This window comes from Protopterus annectens, chromosome 17.part0, assembly GCF_019279795.1.
Source record: "Protopterus annectens isolate FY-2018-M chromosome 17.part0, PAN1.0, whole genome shotgun sequence".
NCBI lineage: Eukaryota > Metazoa > Chordata > Ceratodontiformes > Protopteridae > Protopterus > Protopterus annectens.
In genome coordinates, this window is record NC_056751.1 from 40,991,364 (window position 1) to 41,008,735 (window position 17,372).

Sequence of the window (17,372 nt, forward strand, 5' to 3'; positions counted from 1 at the left end):
GGTGGGGTAGTTGAAATCGCCTATTATTAGGGTATTGGGCTGTACCTTAATATTATCCAGTATATTAAGAAACATGGAGTGGGCTTCCTGGGGCATGGCTGGGAATCTGTAACAAGCTACAACCTAGAGTGCAGTCTTGCCCAGTGTTAGTTGCACTTGGATAATCTCAGATGCATTACGTTGAGCAACTAGCCTGGAGGTGTAGATATCCTTAATGAATATGGACACGCCGCCTCCTTTAGTGTTTCAGTCCAGGTTAGCTGGCTGATAGGTGTGGTACGAATTATAGCTTGGTAATGCAGCGGTGCTCTACTTGACTCCAAGTAGACTATTCTCTATCTGTAAAGCCTAGCACTTGTTCCTACAGTATTGACTTCACCTGCACTCTTGTTATTGATATAGAGATAAAAACCAAAAACCCCCAAACCCCATTTCACCCACCCCCGAACCTTTTTTTTTTTTTGTTTTTTTTCTAGCATGTCAGGATCAGTTGCTAATGTCTCCCCCTCTCTACTCTCACTCAGAATGGGAAAACATTGAGGCAATGTTACAATGTTAACCCTGCCTCATCCACACAACCCACTCTCCTCCTACAAAAAACACAACGGCATGGCTATACGCTGAGGCTGAGCTCTCTCAACATAGGACTAGCAAACATAGGACTAGCAAGACCAGACAGGAGGAGAAGGTAACCACACACAACTATAGACCCAGTCTCACATAGCACCATCACAACCTCAAATCACACACATAAACACACAAAGACATACAAGAGGCTGATCAAAAAAATCTACAAAAACAAGAGACCACCAAAGCAGACACCCAAACAACTACCACCACAGGACACACACACAGTGTCACATATAGACAGATACAGTCAGAGTGTCAAACAGTCACAGCACTTAAGGCCAAACACAATGACAGACACATCACCACACTGGACATCCCTCTCACCAGACTGAGTAAGGAGACACAGTAAAGACCGAGGCGGCAATAGGTCGCCGTAAGCCGCCAGCTTCTGCTCCACTCAACCACATAACGCAGCACACTCGTCTCTACTCACAGGTTGTAGTACTGACACACGTATTGCTTGGCGTGCCTGAGTGGACTACATGAAAGGACTCTCTGGACATGCGACTGCTTGTAGCCCAAGAGACCTCGAGCATATCCCTACCTTCACCAAGACCTTGAGCAGTATCCTACTCACCAAGAGAAGGACAAGCAATAAGAGCACAACAGTTGACTTTTAATCTAATGTCACTCTGGTCCTGCATGGGATGTCTGTTGTCTATAAGCCAGGTTGCTGGGAAAACAAGCCACAATACCAAGGGAGGGAGGGGCACCACAGGCCCCCCCTTTCCACCCCTCCTGATTGCCTTTTTATACACCCCTGGCTTTTTAGGCAAGGCAATTAGCAAAGGGCCAACCTGCAACAACACACCTAACTACAAAGGAAAGAAAAGGAAGATGCACCTCACATCAACCTCTCTCAGCTGCCACCATAGGTGTCTCGAACACTCTCATGAATACCATCAAATCTCTTCAGTGCTGACTCAGAACAGGTGTTCAAGCCCAGGTTCTGTAGCCCAAAGTTCCGGGGTGTAAGCTCATGCGCCATGCAACAAATAGTCATCAAATCCAACAAGAGAGGAATACATACTTGATCTCATCATCACTAACACCGGACCATCATAAAGGACACCAAACAATCTAGTGTAATTAACCATCATCACATCTGTTTGTAGGCCAGCTGGGGGTCCTCGCTGTGCCAGGCACAAATAAAAACACCACTTCCTCAAAACAGGGGGCCCTCTTCATGGAACACCTGACTAGTGGTCTCCTTCAACACTCCTAATATAGACTCAACACAAACCCTAAGCCCAAACACTGTAGCCCAAAACATCCACCTGCATATAAAATGGAAACACCAATCAACACCAAAAACCATGGAACACATAAAGGCAAATATCCTTACTCTCACACCCCAGCCATAAACAAACCAATGTTCAAAACGAAAGATCAGAATCACTAGTATACCCAGATCACAAACTAATCTCGGGCTGAGGTCTCAAGTCCCCCACCTGAAACCTCATAAAAAAAGAAAAAAAACTTCAACTTTATAGCCCTCGAAAAAAGACTTCACACTTCTAGTATTCTTTGTCTGCCCCTTGCCGGTAAAAATGTCCTAAGCCGCTGATTATTAGTTGCCTTTGATGTACACCTGCCTCCTGCCAGCACCCATTCAGGCAAACCCAACAAAGACACTCAGTGCAAACTCCAAAGCAGAGCAAGGATCAGGCAAGAACCAAAAACAAACAGCCCCCAAACAATAAAAGCATACTACAAACAAGAGACAGCAAACAAAAAAGAAGCAACAAAGGGAAATGACTATACATTAAAAAGCAATATAAAACAAAATTAAAAACACAGAAATTAGAGAAAAAGATATAAAAAGACTCAAAAGACAATCAGTATCCAAAGCTAATTTTGAGAGAAAGATAGCTCAAGAGGAAACCTGACCACCTCAGAGATATTTTTTTAATGATGTCTTGATTAGGAGGAAACTATAGACATTACACAGAATTAGTTGACAATGACATGAATAAAACTTCCCCAAAGAAGAGGCAAACATACCCTGTATCTATACCAAATGATTGTAGCCCCCAAAACTTGGGTGACTTATCTCTACAACCACCTCCAAGGGCAAAAAACAATGCATCCAGTCCATGTCCCCTGTCTCGACCCAGCTAAACCAACACACAATCCACGAGGACCTAACATTGTAAAATCACTGTTCTTTTACGTAAACACAAGATGGGTAGCAACTCAGCTGAGTGCGTTAGGCCACTGTCGTCACATCAATGCACAAGTGCCTCAGCCACTGGAGCCCTTAAGCCTGACAGTTTCACAGGCCCCACCATCTGGCCTCATACCGGGATCTCCGGATTCTGAATAGGATCCAAAATCAGGAGGGTCCATGCTGACAAAGTTTTTAGATGACTTGCATTGGGGCTTTCAGATTGGTTGACTTGCTCTTTAAACTTCATCCTTCAAGGCAGTCTACAAAGGCAAACCATTGCCAGAGCCATGGCCTAAATTTAAAACAGCCTCACAGGCCCTAGAGGAGGCCTTGAGAAAAACCCCTCAGCTTAAAATAACACAAGCGATCACACAAACACAGAACAAGCAAGATGGGTTGCAAACTGGCTGAGTGACAGAACCCACAGGGTCAGAGCAGCTGCTATGCTCAGGCGCAAAGACCTGTCCAGAGTTCCTTCACATGAAGGTTCACATCTGCATCAAGGACAACATAGTCCCACAGACTCATCACTCTGGCAACCTCACATTGAGGTTAATACTGAAACAGTTTAAACACAGATGACATTGCAGTCAGAGGGTCACACAAACATCCTCCACAAGGATAAAAAAACATAAAATCTGCAGCTAAGAAGCAAAAAAGAACTCCAGATGCTTCAGTCTGCTTAAAATGCCAAGAGGTGACCTATGCCGACATACAAGGGCAAAGCAGAGCCACAGAGCCATAGACATGCTTCACCTCTAGCATGCAAATAGGATCAAGTCCAAGTGACCCAGGCTAACCTCGACACAGAAGACTTAATTACATTTTTCACACTCAGATTGGGAAGATAAAATCTACCCTATATCTACATTCCCACCATTCATACTCTGATCTCATCAGGATTCAGCTGGAGTATTTCAGAGGTCATGACCTCTCAATGCTCACGACCCTTACTTGAAGGGATTACCTCGATGTACTTGCTCCTCAAAAGTGTAAAGGAAAGTTGGGCATGAAATCTCTCAACTAAAGGAAAAAAGGATAAAAAAACTCTCGACTGCCTTTGTTTGAACCTGCCCAGGGATTCAGCTGTATGAACCTATAGAACTCAAAGTGACCTTCCTGAATCATACATGGCAAGGCCAAAAGTGCACCCAGAAAACATAGAACATGCTTCACCTCAAAAATCTAGATCCCTCAGAGCCACAAGGAGGAGATCATAAACCCCAATAGTTATTATTAACAGTGATGAGGGATAGATTCATCACTATGGCAGGCAGATGCTGGTGGAACAAAACTCGGGTCTATGAGGCATGGTAATCAGATCGCTTGATATGTGTCAATTGGATTTGTTCAATGTCAATCAGATATAAGCAGCATATACCCTCAAGGGGCTACAACAACAAAGGTCAACAAAATGCTGTGAAAATTTCTCCAATAGGCTTCTCTGGTAAAAGCCTTCTCCCTCTCTGGAGCCTTGAACCAGGTCTCTGTCACTGCACAGATGTCGATGTTCTCCATTTTAAGGAGTGCCTCGACTGAGTGCATTTTGAGGTTTAGACTTCTAGCATTGAGTAGCATTACCCTCAGATTTTGCTTGTTTGTACCTGCTATGGTGGTGAGTTTGTCATTTGAACCCTGCCTAAAAAAGGCACTATAGGGGTGGCAAGAGCCTAAGCCAGTATCCAGAATCCAGGGGCAACACGTGCAGGCCATCTCCATGGTCTGTCGATTATGTCATCCCAGGCAGACAGATACTGGATCCACGTAGAATGACACCAGAAGCTTAGCCAATTGTTGAAGTCAATCATTTTGTCCCTGTACTGTGGTATCATTCCAGGCGATGGCAGGATGATACTTCAGGGCTAAGGTCATACCTGCATGGCTACATGATCCGAGAGCTCCTCCATGTCTCTTTTCATGTAGTCCAAAGAGGTATATCTCAGGTCATTCACACCAAAATGGACGACAGTCATATTTGTACTTGTTGTGGAGTGACCCAACTGTGTGCTTTATGTGGCGGATCCTGGCACCTGACAGGCAGCTGACAGTAACTTCCTCCTTGTTTAGCCTGGTGAGTGGGACATCAGTGTGCCTGACTATAGAGTCGCCTATGACTAGCGTCTTGGGTATGTTGTTTTGCATTATGGGCTGAGGTTGAGTGGCACACTGATTATGTTGGCTATGTGTCATTTGGGTAGTGTTGGGGGGGGGGGGAGTTGCTTGTGTTCCAGCTTTGGAGGTCTCTGTTGTTTGGACAGATTTTTACTGAGAGCGTCGACGAATGTAGGTGTGTGTTTTGTGTTACTATGTGTGGGTTAAGGTGGTGTAGGTTTCAATGGACTATGTGTTGAGTGTGGTGTGGTGAAGTTGTTTACCTTCTCCTCTTGACTGTCGAGTTCAGTCTTGGCTGGAGAGAGCTTGGTTTCCAGTTTGGCTATACAAGTGCATCTCTGACAGGTTGTAGTGTTGGGTGGTAGGAGCAGAGGGTTGCCAGTGTACATGAGGCAATTGCTACATTGCCCCAAGACACCCAGATCCATCAGGTGGACAGGGGAAAACATAGGGAGCTGACCCTTAGACATGCCTGGATAGGTGCTTATTAATTTAAGTACTAAAAACAGTTATCCTCCTAACAAGTAAGTAAAGTTTACTGCTGCAGTAATTTGCACTTTATTTAGTGCTTGCAACGAATTTTGAACAAGTGCTGAGCACAAGGAAACAGGTTTGAGTGCAAAAACTAGAAAACTGGCTAGTTCTAAGGGAAATTTTGAATAGCAGACTTTCTGGCACTGGGAATAGTTTAACTCTAGTTAAAAGGCGCTACACGATGCACAAAACTGCACAAACACGGATTTTTAAACAGAAAGATGAAAGGGATAGAAATAGCCCAAATTGGCCAATAAAACTACAGATTCTGAGCTGAAACCACTCCTCCAGTGACAGATAGGCTGCTTAAAGCTCACCACTCTCACTGATGAACAGAGAAGCTTCCTTCTATCCTAGTAAGATCTGGGCAACACAGAAACTACAATACAGCCCAGAATTCAGCCACATAATTACAGGCCCATAAGTCTTACTAGCCTCATATGTAAGGCCATGGAAAGAAACATCATGGACAAGATAAAGACATAGGTGACCCACAAATGCTGGACCCATCACAGTTCAGCTTTGTTGAAGGAAGATAATGCCTATTAAACTTGGTGGAGTTTTTTTGAGGGGGTCACCAATGCACTGGCTGAAGGTAAGACTGTGCAAACAGCTTACCCCGACCTAGCCAAAGCTTTTGATAAAATACACCAGTCACACATTATAGATAAGCTCACTAATTTAAGTATAAACCCATTTATGACCCACTGGATAGCCAACTGGCTCAATGATAGGACCCAGGTGGTTAAAATATGTGAGGCCACCTCTGCCAGGAAGACGGTCAGTAGTGGAGTCTCCCAGGGCTCAGTACTGGACCTGCTCCTTTTTAGCATCTATTTCTCTGAAATGGAAGCAAATGCTGAAGATTTACAGCTGAGTTTTCAGATGACTGCGAGCTGCAGGTTATCATCAACTCCCCTGCAGACGCTAGATTTCTTCAAGAAGGTCCATCTCTGACTAGCAAATGGTGCCAAAGCCATGGTCTTAAACTCAATGCTAAGAAATGCATAAATGTACCCTTTGGGAGGTCAACCAGCCCAGCTAATTACCATGTTGATAATACACCCCTAAGAGATGACCCAATGGTCAGGGATGTGGATACGCACATAGGCAGTAGCCTTACCTTTGACCACCATGTGACCACAGTGGTGAGGAAATCCTTATATGTTGCACAACTTATAAGTAAGGGCATGGCATCTTGGTCCAAAGAAGTCATTATCCCACTGCACTCTGCCCTTATCAGACCAATCATAGAGTACAATGCTCAATGCTCCAATTGGTATGTACCTGACCACGCATATGCAGCAACTAGAGCAACTCCAGAGGTTCCTTACAAAAAGGATACAAGGTGTAACAAACCAACCTTATACAGAGTGTCTTAAAGCCCTTTCCCTCTACTCAGTCTCCTGTAGATTGCTGAGGAGTGATCTTTGCCTGGCTTACAAGGCATCTGCAAACCCCACATTTATGACTCTCCTACATATTCATAAGTCAAAGAATACCAAAAATGCAGGGTCTAGGAAGTGAATTTTTGTCTGTGACTTAAACAGAACATGCTAGACAGACAGACAGACAGTTGTCCTGGAGACTGCCCATCCATGTGAAACTGAATTTGTCTATTACCCACTTTAAGTTCAACCTAGTCATAGTGGATGAGGAATAGGAAATTTACACAGGGCCTGGCATCCATGTCCCTTATGGACAGAGGTAGCTTATAAATGCTTGTCCCACAATGTCCTACTTAGATTCAGGACATCATTTTTCTCTTAGGAAAACTTGGCTAGGCTTTGAAAGCCCCCCAGGTTATTAACCTAGTAACAGTCTATGAATTTATGAGGGAAAGCCTTGCAAAGTCTGTGCGCAGCCAGGGAATGTTTGTGGTACCCAGAATTAAAGTTTGAAACAGAAGCCAGCTGCAATTTAATAGTGCAGTAACCTGATCCAGTCTTGTAAAATGAAGAAAGAAATTGCAAAACTTCTGAAATGAAAATCAGAACAGTGCTACACACCAAAACCCATGGCCCAAACAGAAAAATGCTTAAACTAAATTTTGTAAATTTTGCAGGTAGTTTGTTTTTGAGATGCAAAAAAGATATGTACTACCATTTTGGATAAGGAACGTTCTTTGGCTGTTACAGGAATTGGAGATACTGTGCAGTTAGTCTGATGTTCTGAAGGTGTAAGTGAGGAGTCTAATGTTCTGAAGGTGTAAGTAAGGCTGACTGGACAGGTTAGATAGGAGATCCAGTTTTGGATTTAGCAACATGAAGTCATCTTCAAATAAGGCCCGAGCAGAGGAAACCAGACTTGCTCGGTCATAGTGGGGCAAAGAGAATTCTCTCTAATACGCAAGTCAATTATTTCGTTAGGAACCTGGGAATAAAGGAAGGTGGAAAGGTACAGAAAAGCCGGGGGGGGGGGGGCACTGACAGACTAAAGCACCCTGTGTTGACTGCCTCTCTGTGGAGATCAGGGCAAAGTACCTGCTGCACTTTCTGTAGGAAAGGGATGAGAACAAGTCACATCAAGGTTGGACCTATTGACCTAATATGTTTTCAACCACTGTTAGACTAAGGAACCACTCGTGAGGCAGCAGAATAAATCTGCTGAGCTTGTCTGCTAGTCAGCTGACTTTAGCCTGGAAGTGCAATGCTATTAGAAAAGGAGACAAATCTATTGCTTACTGCCATACTCTCATGACCTTTCTGCAAAGGGGTTAGGATTCGTTTCTGCCCTACTTGCTGATGTACAATACAGCAGACATATGACAGCTGTCACTCTGGTAGAGGAAGTTCTGAAATTCCTGCAACAATAGAAGAGCAGGCCTCATCTCAAGGGTACTGACGTGCAAACTGGCCTCTGTCTTTGCCCAAATTCCTTGGATCATCCTCCCCTCAAACTGCCCCACCACCAGTACCACCATCACAGCAGATGGTAGGTATCCGTGATCAATGTTGTAGATATGGATGGCACTATGAAAAGTCATTTGAATTACTGCCAATGCCAATCACCAGACAAAGTTTCTTCTGCTAGCTGTTGTTATTTTAATTTACGTTGTAGGATCATCTGTCAGCTGCGATCTCTGTGTTGACAGCATCCAGTGATGAATCCTCATATGAAATCAAGGGTTTACTATCAAAGGTTGAAAAGTTAATTTACCATTGTTCAGAAGGTCGAAATATAACTGCAAACATTGAAAATTCCGAGTTGAAATTTTGTCACCTCCGGAACAGTGAGATGTAGCTTGCATTCATGGTTTTGGCAGTCGCTGTTTACAACTGGACTAGAGATCGCACTACAGTGGGGATCATGACAATTACCCTTTTCCTCACTGTAGTGCGATCTCAGACTTGAAATATATAATTAGCAGGGAGGGGGTGTGGGGACAGGGTGTACAGGGGTGCAGTCCACCCTCTGCAAAACATTTGTAGAACATCTCTGACATCAAGGTAAGTTGGGTAATGTCAAATTCGAATTTGAGTTATTGACATTACCGTGTTCGGTGGTGTGAGGAAAGGATGTGGTTATTTACGTTCATTCGGTGCGAGCAAGTCATTACTCAAACAAGTGGTTTTCAGAATTTTGATAGTAAACCGGAATCAAGCATGAGTGACAATGACAACTGAAGCAGCCATAAGACTTAATGCCCTGAAAACCAAAGAAGCTGGAAGAGAGTACTTCTGTAGAAGTATAGTACAGTTGTGTACCTACCATAAATGTAGATGTTCGAGTGTATTCATTGTTGCAGTCATTACTCTTGGGTTATCCTGCTGGCAGGCTACCCGCAGTCGGCCTGAATTCCAAAGTCCTGGTCTGGTGTCGGTTGCTGTCGCCTCTTCCCTGATGTCAGTACGCCAGGGGTATAAAAGATGCAGCCGACGCCATTTTCTTCAGTTTTTCTTGCCCCAGATGTCAGGTGCCCCAGAAGGGTAGGCTAAGAAATTATGCCAATAAAAGAGCATGCACTAAAATAAAACATACTCTACATCTACAAGCAAATACACCACATAGGTTGTATAGTATAGAGAAGTGCAGATAAGTCCCAGCAACGAAAAGGGGGATGGTGGGTGGGTAACTTGGACTGCAACAGTGAATACACTCGAACATCTACATTTATGGTAGGTACACAACTGTACTATGTTCATCGTGTTTTCACTGTTGCAGTCATTACTCTTGGGTTGAATCCCAAAGCTGAGTTTGGGTGGCTGGGCCTAAATAGAATTAGGAGTGGCTATGAGGCCCTGCAGAACTGCAGTGGCGAAGCCTGCTCTGGATTTAGAGTAAAGAGATAAGTGGTAGTGCTTTGTAAAAGTGTGCACTGAAGTCCAAGTTGCAGCCTCCAAAATGTCCTTAGTTGGTACTCCTCTGAGGAAGGCTGCTGAAGTAGCTGCTGCTCTGGTTGAGTGTGGCCTGATGCCCTTAGGCACTGATTTGCCATGTTGAGAATAGCAGAAACGAATGCAGTGGGCTATCCATTTGGAAATTGTCTGCTTTGAGATTGCTTTTCCTTGAGATCCTGCAGCATATGCCACTAAGAGTTGCTCAGATTTTCTGAAAGCTTTAGTTTTGTCCAAGTAGAAGCGCAGCTGTCTGTGTATGTCCAAAGAATGTAGAAGTCTCTCCCCCTTATTCTGTGGGTTCAGATAAAAGGTAGGCAAATGAATTGTTTGATTAAGAGCCACACTGGACACTACCTTAGGCATAAATGTTGGGTTTGTCCTCAGAGAAACCCTGTCCGGATGGAAAATTATAAATGGTTCAACCGCCATTAGTGCCTGTAATTCTGAGATTCTTCTTGCTGAAGTTATTGTTAAGAGCAGAGCTGTTTTCCATGATAAGAATTTTATCTCAGCTGTATTAGCTGGCTCAAAAGGAGGCAGTGTGAGTTTTTCCAAGACAAAATTGAGGTCCCATGCAGGTACTGGTGCTCTTCTTGGGGGGTCTTATGTTTTTGGCCCCTCTGAGGTACTGCCTTAGTAGTGGATGTGAAAAAATAGGTGGGTCCGTATTGTAATGAGCTGAAATGGCAGAGGCATGAATTTTAATCGATGAAAAGGATAGGCCTTTGTCCAACATCTCAGTCAAGTATTGTAAAATCTGAGGAATATTTGGTACAAGCATGTCAATTCCTTGTGCCTGGTTCCAAGCACAGAATCTCTTCCACTTTTCTGCATATGATTTTCTGGTGCTGGGCCTCCTGGCCTCTAGAATAACATCCATAACTGCTTTGGAGATAGGTGTATTCTGAATGGTTACCTTATCCGCCATGCAGACAGATTTAGGGTTTTGAGTTGGCTGTGCAATATCTGATTGTTCTGTTGGGTCAGTAAATGAGGAATTTGAGGCAATGTTCAGGCTGGGCCTTGAGACAAGCTCTTTAGGACTGGGTACCAGTGCTGGTGTTGCCAATCTGGGGCAATCAGGATCATTTTTGGCTTCTCTTGTCTGACCTTTAGGAGTATCTTGGGGAGGAGAGGTAGTGGAGGAAAGGCATATACTGTAAGGTTTTCCCAGCTGAATGACAGAGCATCCACTTTCCATGCTAGCTTGTGATAAGTTCTTGTGCAAAATCTCTGTAGTTGGCAGTTGTGAGGGAAGGCAAATAGATCCATGTCTGGGCGTCCCCATTTCCTTGTTATCATGCTGAAGATTTGTGGATCTAGTTTCCACTCGTGAGGATCCATGAGGTTTCTGCTTAGTTCGTTTGCCAGAGTATTTATCTTTCCTGGCAGGAATTGAGCTTGCAGGTGTACTTGATAAGTCAGTGCTGTGTTCCACAAAATCATGGCTTGTCTGCAAAGGGGGTAGGAATGCGTGCCTCCCTGCTTGTTTATGTACCACATGACTGTAGTATTGTCCGTCTTTATCAGCAGTTGTCCTGGATGAAGGAGATCCTTGAAAGCTGTCAGTGCATTTTGTACAGCCAGCATTTCTTTTAGATTGATATGAAGATGCATTTGGCTTGTGGGCCATGTGCCCTGAATACATTTTCCTGCCATGTGGGCCCCTCAGGCATAATCTGACGCATCTGTTGTTATTGTCTGCCTCGCAGTGGGTAAAGTGAAAGGCTGCCCCTTGTTGTGGTGACAGGCCTGAGCCCACCATCGAAACTCCTGTTGCAGGCATGGAATGAGTGTAATTGATTTTTCCAGGCTGTGGCAATGTTGAGTCCAAACAATTTTTAGATACCATTGTAGTTTCCTCATATGCAGTCTTGCATATGGAATTAACAGAATGCAGGATGCCATGAAGCCCAAAGCCTGCAAATTTTTTCTTGCAGATAACTGGGTTTTTGTTGCCAACATTTCAAAGTAAGAAGTCAGTTGCCTTTGTTTGTCTGGCGTGAGATAAGCCATCCTGGCAGTTGTATTTAAGCTTGCACCCAGGAATATTATCTCTTGAGAGGGTACTAGCTTTGATTTCTTTTCGTTTACTGTGTACCCTAGGCAAATTAGTAATCTTTTGACAAACGCCAAATGTTTTAGTAAAATGTCCTTGTTCTCTGCTTGAATGAGGCAGGTGTCCAAGTAGGGATATATTTGAATTCCTCTTTGTCTGCAAAAAGCAATTACTGGTGCCAGGCATTTTGTGAAGACCCTGGGCGCAGTAGATAAGCCAAAGGCAGTGCAGAGAATTAGTAGTGCATTGATCCAGCTATGAATCTGAGGTATCTTCTGCAAGACTGTCTGATTGGGACATGCAGGTATGCCTCTTTTGGGTACAAAGTTACGAGCCAAGCCTTCTTGCCCAGCATGGGCAGAAGCTGCTGCAGAGTCAACATTTTGAATTTTGGAACGTCCAGAAAAGTGTTTAGAATAGACAGGTCCAATATTGGTCTCCAGGCTTTGTCCTTTCTGGGTACCAAGAAAAGCCGTGAGTAAAATCCTTGTCCCTGCTCCTGTAGTGGTACTCGCTGAATGGCCCCGATGTCCATGAGGGATGAAACTTGCTTTTGTGCCTCTGCCCATTGATTGTGTCGCAGGTCTGGCATGCTTTTTGCCTTTGGCAGGGTATGAAGGTGGAACCTGTAGCCCTGAGACACTATATTCAAGACCCATTTGTCCTGGGTGATCATGTGCCAGTTTTGTGAAAAAAGTGCCAGTTTTCCCCCTAAGGAAGTTTGTAAAAGGGAAGTGCTTGGTACTGGTAGAGGAAAGTCATTGGGACTGTTTTCCTATAAGGTTGAGATTTGTCTTCTCCGCTTTTGGAGGTAGAAGCACCCCATTGCTTAGGCCTGTATGAGCCTTGGGGCTGGGATCTACCTCTAGGGCATCTGTATCTGCCTCTTTGTGGCCTGTCTGACACTGGAAAGGACCAACTTTGTGAAGGCCAGTTCCTGCTAAATCTAGGTGGCTGTACCTGTAAGAAATCCTTAACTGTCTGCATAGATTTAGCCTTATCCTCCATTTTCTTCATCACCTCTTCTGCCTTAACACCAAATAAAGTATCATGCTGTAATGGAGCATCTAATAATTTTGCTTTAACATGATCATGCAGATTCTGTTCCTTCAACCAAGCATGCCTCCTAATCACAGAACCCGTTACAGCGGCCCTACAAGAGGCCTCCAAAGAATCAAAACCACATTGCAAAGTATGTTTTCCCACTTGTTCAGCTGCATGCAATAAATCCTGCATTTCCTTGTTTTCAGGACATTCAGAGTTAGTCAACATTTTCTGTTTTAATAGTGACATTAGGTATTGCTGATATTTAAGCATATGAAACTGTTAATTTATGGCCCTTACAGCCAAAGTAGCCGAAGTGTAAACTTTTTTCCCCCATCTGTCCAGTGCCCTTGAATCCCTATCAGAGGGTACAGGGTTTTTAGCAGTGGAAGCTTTGACTCCCTTAGGACACTGAGATATGGTTTCTGGGTCAGCAGCAGGGTTTTTATAAAGAGATTTATGGGAGTCTCGGACTCTGTAGTATCTGTCTTGCTTTATCGGTGCAGGGGGTATAGAGTCTGGAAACAGGCCAGACTCTGAAAAAACATCATCTACAATGTCCAGAACAGGGGGAATAGCAAGGGGCCTGTGCTGAGGAAGTAAAAGAAAATCTCTGAGCCTTTTCTTAGATTCTGAGTAATCCTGGCTCTCCCAATGAAAAGTACAGTTTTGTACCTACCATAAATGTAGATGTTCGAAGATCCACATTGCTGCAGTCCTTACACTTGGGTATACCGCTGTCCTCGGTCGGCCCGAATACCAAAGTATATGGCTGACGTCGGTCAAGGCGCATTAAACTGACGCCATGACGTCAGGGTATAAATGCGCATGACCGACGTCATATCCTCAGTCTTTTCTTGCCCCAGATGTCAGAAGACCCTAAACAGGGTAAAATTAAAAAATCACCAAACACTAAACACCCCTGCACCCAAACTATGTACAACTTCTTACAAATATATAATAAAGAATCAACCTATCCACACTACCACCCCCAAACACAGAGGGGAAGGAGGGAGGGTAAATTGGACTGCAGCAATGTGGATCTTCGAACATCTACATTTATGGTAGGTACAAAACTGTACTATGTTCTTCATCTCACATTGCTGCAGTCCTTACACTTGGGTAGATTCCCAAAGCAGAGGAAAGGGAGGATGGCAAATCAAAGAGAAGCAGGAGCCGTCAAAATGCCCTGTAAAATAGCAGTGGCAAATCCAGCCCTAGATTTAGAGTAGAGAGAAAGGTGGTAGTGCTTAGAGAAAGTATGCACTGAACTCCAAGTAGCTGCCTCTAAAATATCCTTAGTTGCCACCCCCCGTAAAAAGGCTGTAGAAGTGGCAGTAGCCCTAGTGGAATGAGGTCTAATCCCTGTTGGAATCTCCTTGCCATGATGGGAATAACAAAAGGCAATGCAAAACCCAATCCACTTAGAAATAGTTTGTTTTGACACAGGCTTGCCCTGAGAACACAAAGCAAAAGAAACAAACAACTGCTGAGACTGCCTGAAACCCTTAGTCCTGTCTAAGTAATAGCGTAACTGCCTGTGCACATCTAAAGTATGCAAAATCTTTTCTCCCTTATTTTGGGGGTCTGCATAAAAGGTAGGTAAATGAATAGTTTGGTTTAAAGACACACTTGAAACCACCTTAGGCATAAAGGAAGGGTTAGTACGTAAGGATACCCTATCCTTATGGAAAATCAAGAAAGGCTTAACCGCCATAAGGGCCTGCAATTCAGAAACCCTTCTTGCAGAGGTAATGGCCAACAAAAAAGCAGTCTTCCATGACAAAAATTTTAACTCAGCCGTAGCTGCAGGCTCAAAAAGTGGTAGAGTGAGCTTTTCCAACACATAATTGAGGTCCCAAGCAGGAGTAGGAGCTCTTCGTGGAGGTCTTATGTTCTTTGCCCCTCTGAGAAATTGCTTGAACAAAGGATGAGAAAACAAAGGTGGATCACAGTCATAGTGAGCTGAAATTGCTGCAGCATGAATCTTAATGGAAGAGAAGGACAAACCCTTGTCCAATAACTCACTAAGATATTGAAGAGCCACACACAAATTAGGCTCAGTAACATCCAAATCCTTTGCTGCACTCCAAAACAAAAATCTCTTCCACTTGTCTGCATACACTTTCCTTGTACTAGGTCTTCTAGCTTCCATAATCACATTCAAAACTTGTTGAGGAAGTTGTGCCCTGCTATGAGCTAAAACAGGATATGCCATGCTGTGAGATGAAGAGAGTGAAGCTTGACATTGAGTAGATGACCGTCCTTTTGGGACAACAGGTGTGGAATCAAAGGTAAGGGCCAAGGTGGTTTCCTTATCAGATTTCTCAGTAATGGGTACCAATGCTGTCGAGGCCAATCTGGAGCTATCAGGATCATTCTTGGTTTGTCCTGTCTGACCTTTAGCAGTACCTTTTGAAGTAGAGGAAGAGGCGGAAAGGCATATACATGAAGATTTTTCCAACTGAAAGAAAGAGCATCCACTTTCCAAGCTGCCTGGTGTATCCTTTTTGTGCAAAACTTTGGTAGCTGGTGGTTTAGAGGAGAAGCGAACAGATCTATGTCTGGCGTTCCCCATGACACTGTTAATTGCTGGAATACATGAGGATCCAATTGCCACTCGTGGGGATCCATGATTTGTCTGCTTAACACATCTGCTAAGGAGTTCTGCACTCCAGGCAGAAACCTTGCCTGAAGGTTTAGTTGTAAACTGAGAGCAGTGTCCCACAAAATCATTGCTTGTCTGCATAGAGGGTAAGAATGTGTTCCCCCTTGCTTGTTGATGTACCACATGACAGTTGTGTTGTCTGTTAGAATCAACACCTGCCCTGGAAGAAGTAATTCCTTGAAAGCTGTTAATGCAAACTGGACTGCTAACATCTCCTTCAGGTTGATATGTAGATGCTGTAGTCTGGCAGGCCACTTGTCCTGTATCCACTTTCCATTGAGATGAGCTCCCCAAGCTTTGTCCGAGGCATCTGTTGTTAGAATCTGACTCGCCTGGTCGGGTCACAGAAAGTCCCTTGTTTAGGTGACATTGCTGAGCCCACCACAAGAATTCCTTTTGGATGCAAGGTATTATTGGAATGACAGTGTCCAGATCCTGGCAGTGCTGTGTCCATAGATTCTTGAGATACCATTGTAGCTTCCTCATATGCAGTTTGGCATTGGGAAGCACCAGAATACAAGATGCCATGAACCCTAAGGCTTGAAGGACTGTCCTTGCAGTCAGCCCGGACTGGTGTGATAGTTGTTGGAAGTAAAGGGAAAGATTCTTTTGTCTGTCCGGGGTCAAAAAGGCCATCTGGGTTGCTGTATTCAGTCTCACACCCAGAAAGCACATGTCTTGAGAGGGTACTAGACTGGACTTTGTTTCGTTCACAGAATACCCCAGGCATCTTAGCACTGCTATCACATATTTTAAATGCTGAAGAAGCTCGTCCTTGCCTTGAGCCAGAATCAGGCAATCGTCCAAATAAGGATAGATCTGTATTCCTCTCAATCTGAAGAAGGCTATCACTGGAGCCAGAACCTTTGTGAATACTCTGGGTGCAGTAGATAAGCCAAAGGGCAATGCAGAGAACTGATAATGAGAATTTCCAGCTCGAAAACGCAGATACTTCCTGCAACTTAGATTGATAGGAACATGAAGGTAAGCCTCCTTGAGATCCAAAGTTACCATCCAGTGATCTTTGCCCAGTAGAGGTAAAAGCTGTTGCAATGTCAGCATCTTGAACTTGGGAATGTCCAGAAAGGTGTTGAGGATAGACAAATCCAGAATTGGTCTCCACGTGTTCCCCTTTTTTGGTACTAGGAATAGGCGAGAATAAAATCCTAGGCCCCTTTCTGCCATAGGTACCGGTTGTATGGCCCCTATCTGGAGTAATAGAGAAATTTGTCTGTAAGCTTCTAGTCTGTGCTGAGGAGGGATGTCTGGCATGCCCTTGAAAGGTGGCAAGGTATGGAAATAAAATCTGTAACCGTGGTGAATGATATCCAATACCCATCTGTCTTGGGTAATTAAACTCCAGTTCTCCTTGAAAAGTGTCAGTCTTCCTCCCAAAGGTGCTGCCAGATGGGAAGGTTCTGGCAGTTGAAAAGGTAGGTCATTGGGTCTGTCTACGAAAGGGCTGACCCCTGCCCTCACCTGAAGACTGTGCAGGTGAGCCCCCTGTCCTGGATCTAAAGAGCCCTGAGCTCTGCCCTACCACGCCTAGACCTACCCCTAGACTGGGAATCATAAGAAGGATATGTCCACCCCTTGCTTGGCCAATTTCTACTAAACTTTGGAGGCTGAACCTGTAAAAAATCTTTAACAGTGTGCATAGACTTAGCTTTGTCTTCCATTTTCTTTAAAACTGCTTCAACAGGCGAACCAAACAACACATCAGATTGCAAAGGGGCATCCAAGATCCTTGACTTAACATGCTCAGCTAAATTCTGATCCCTTAGCCAGGCGTGCCTGCGTAGGACAGTACCCGTG

The 17,372-nt window shown here is 44.2% G+C and overlaps 1 protein-coding gene across 1 annotated transcript in view; it reads right to left on the reverse strand.

Moving 5' to 3' along the window:
* WDFY3 (WD repeat and FYVE domain containing 3) overlaps positions 1-17,372 on the reverse strand; it is a 5,086,165-nt gene that overhangs the window by 4,563,841 nt on the left and 504,952 nt on the right. The gene's annotated exons all lie outside the window — the stretch shown is intronic.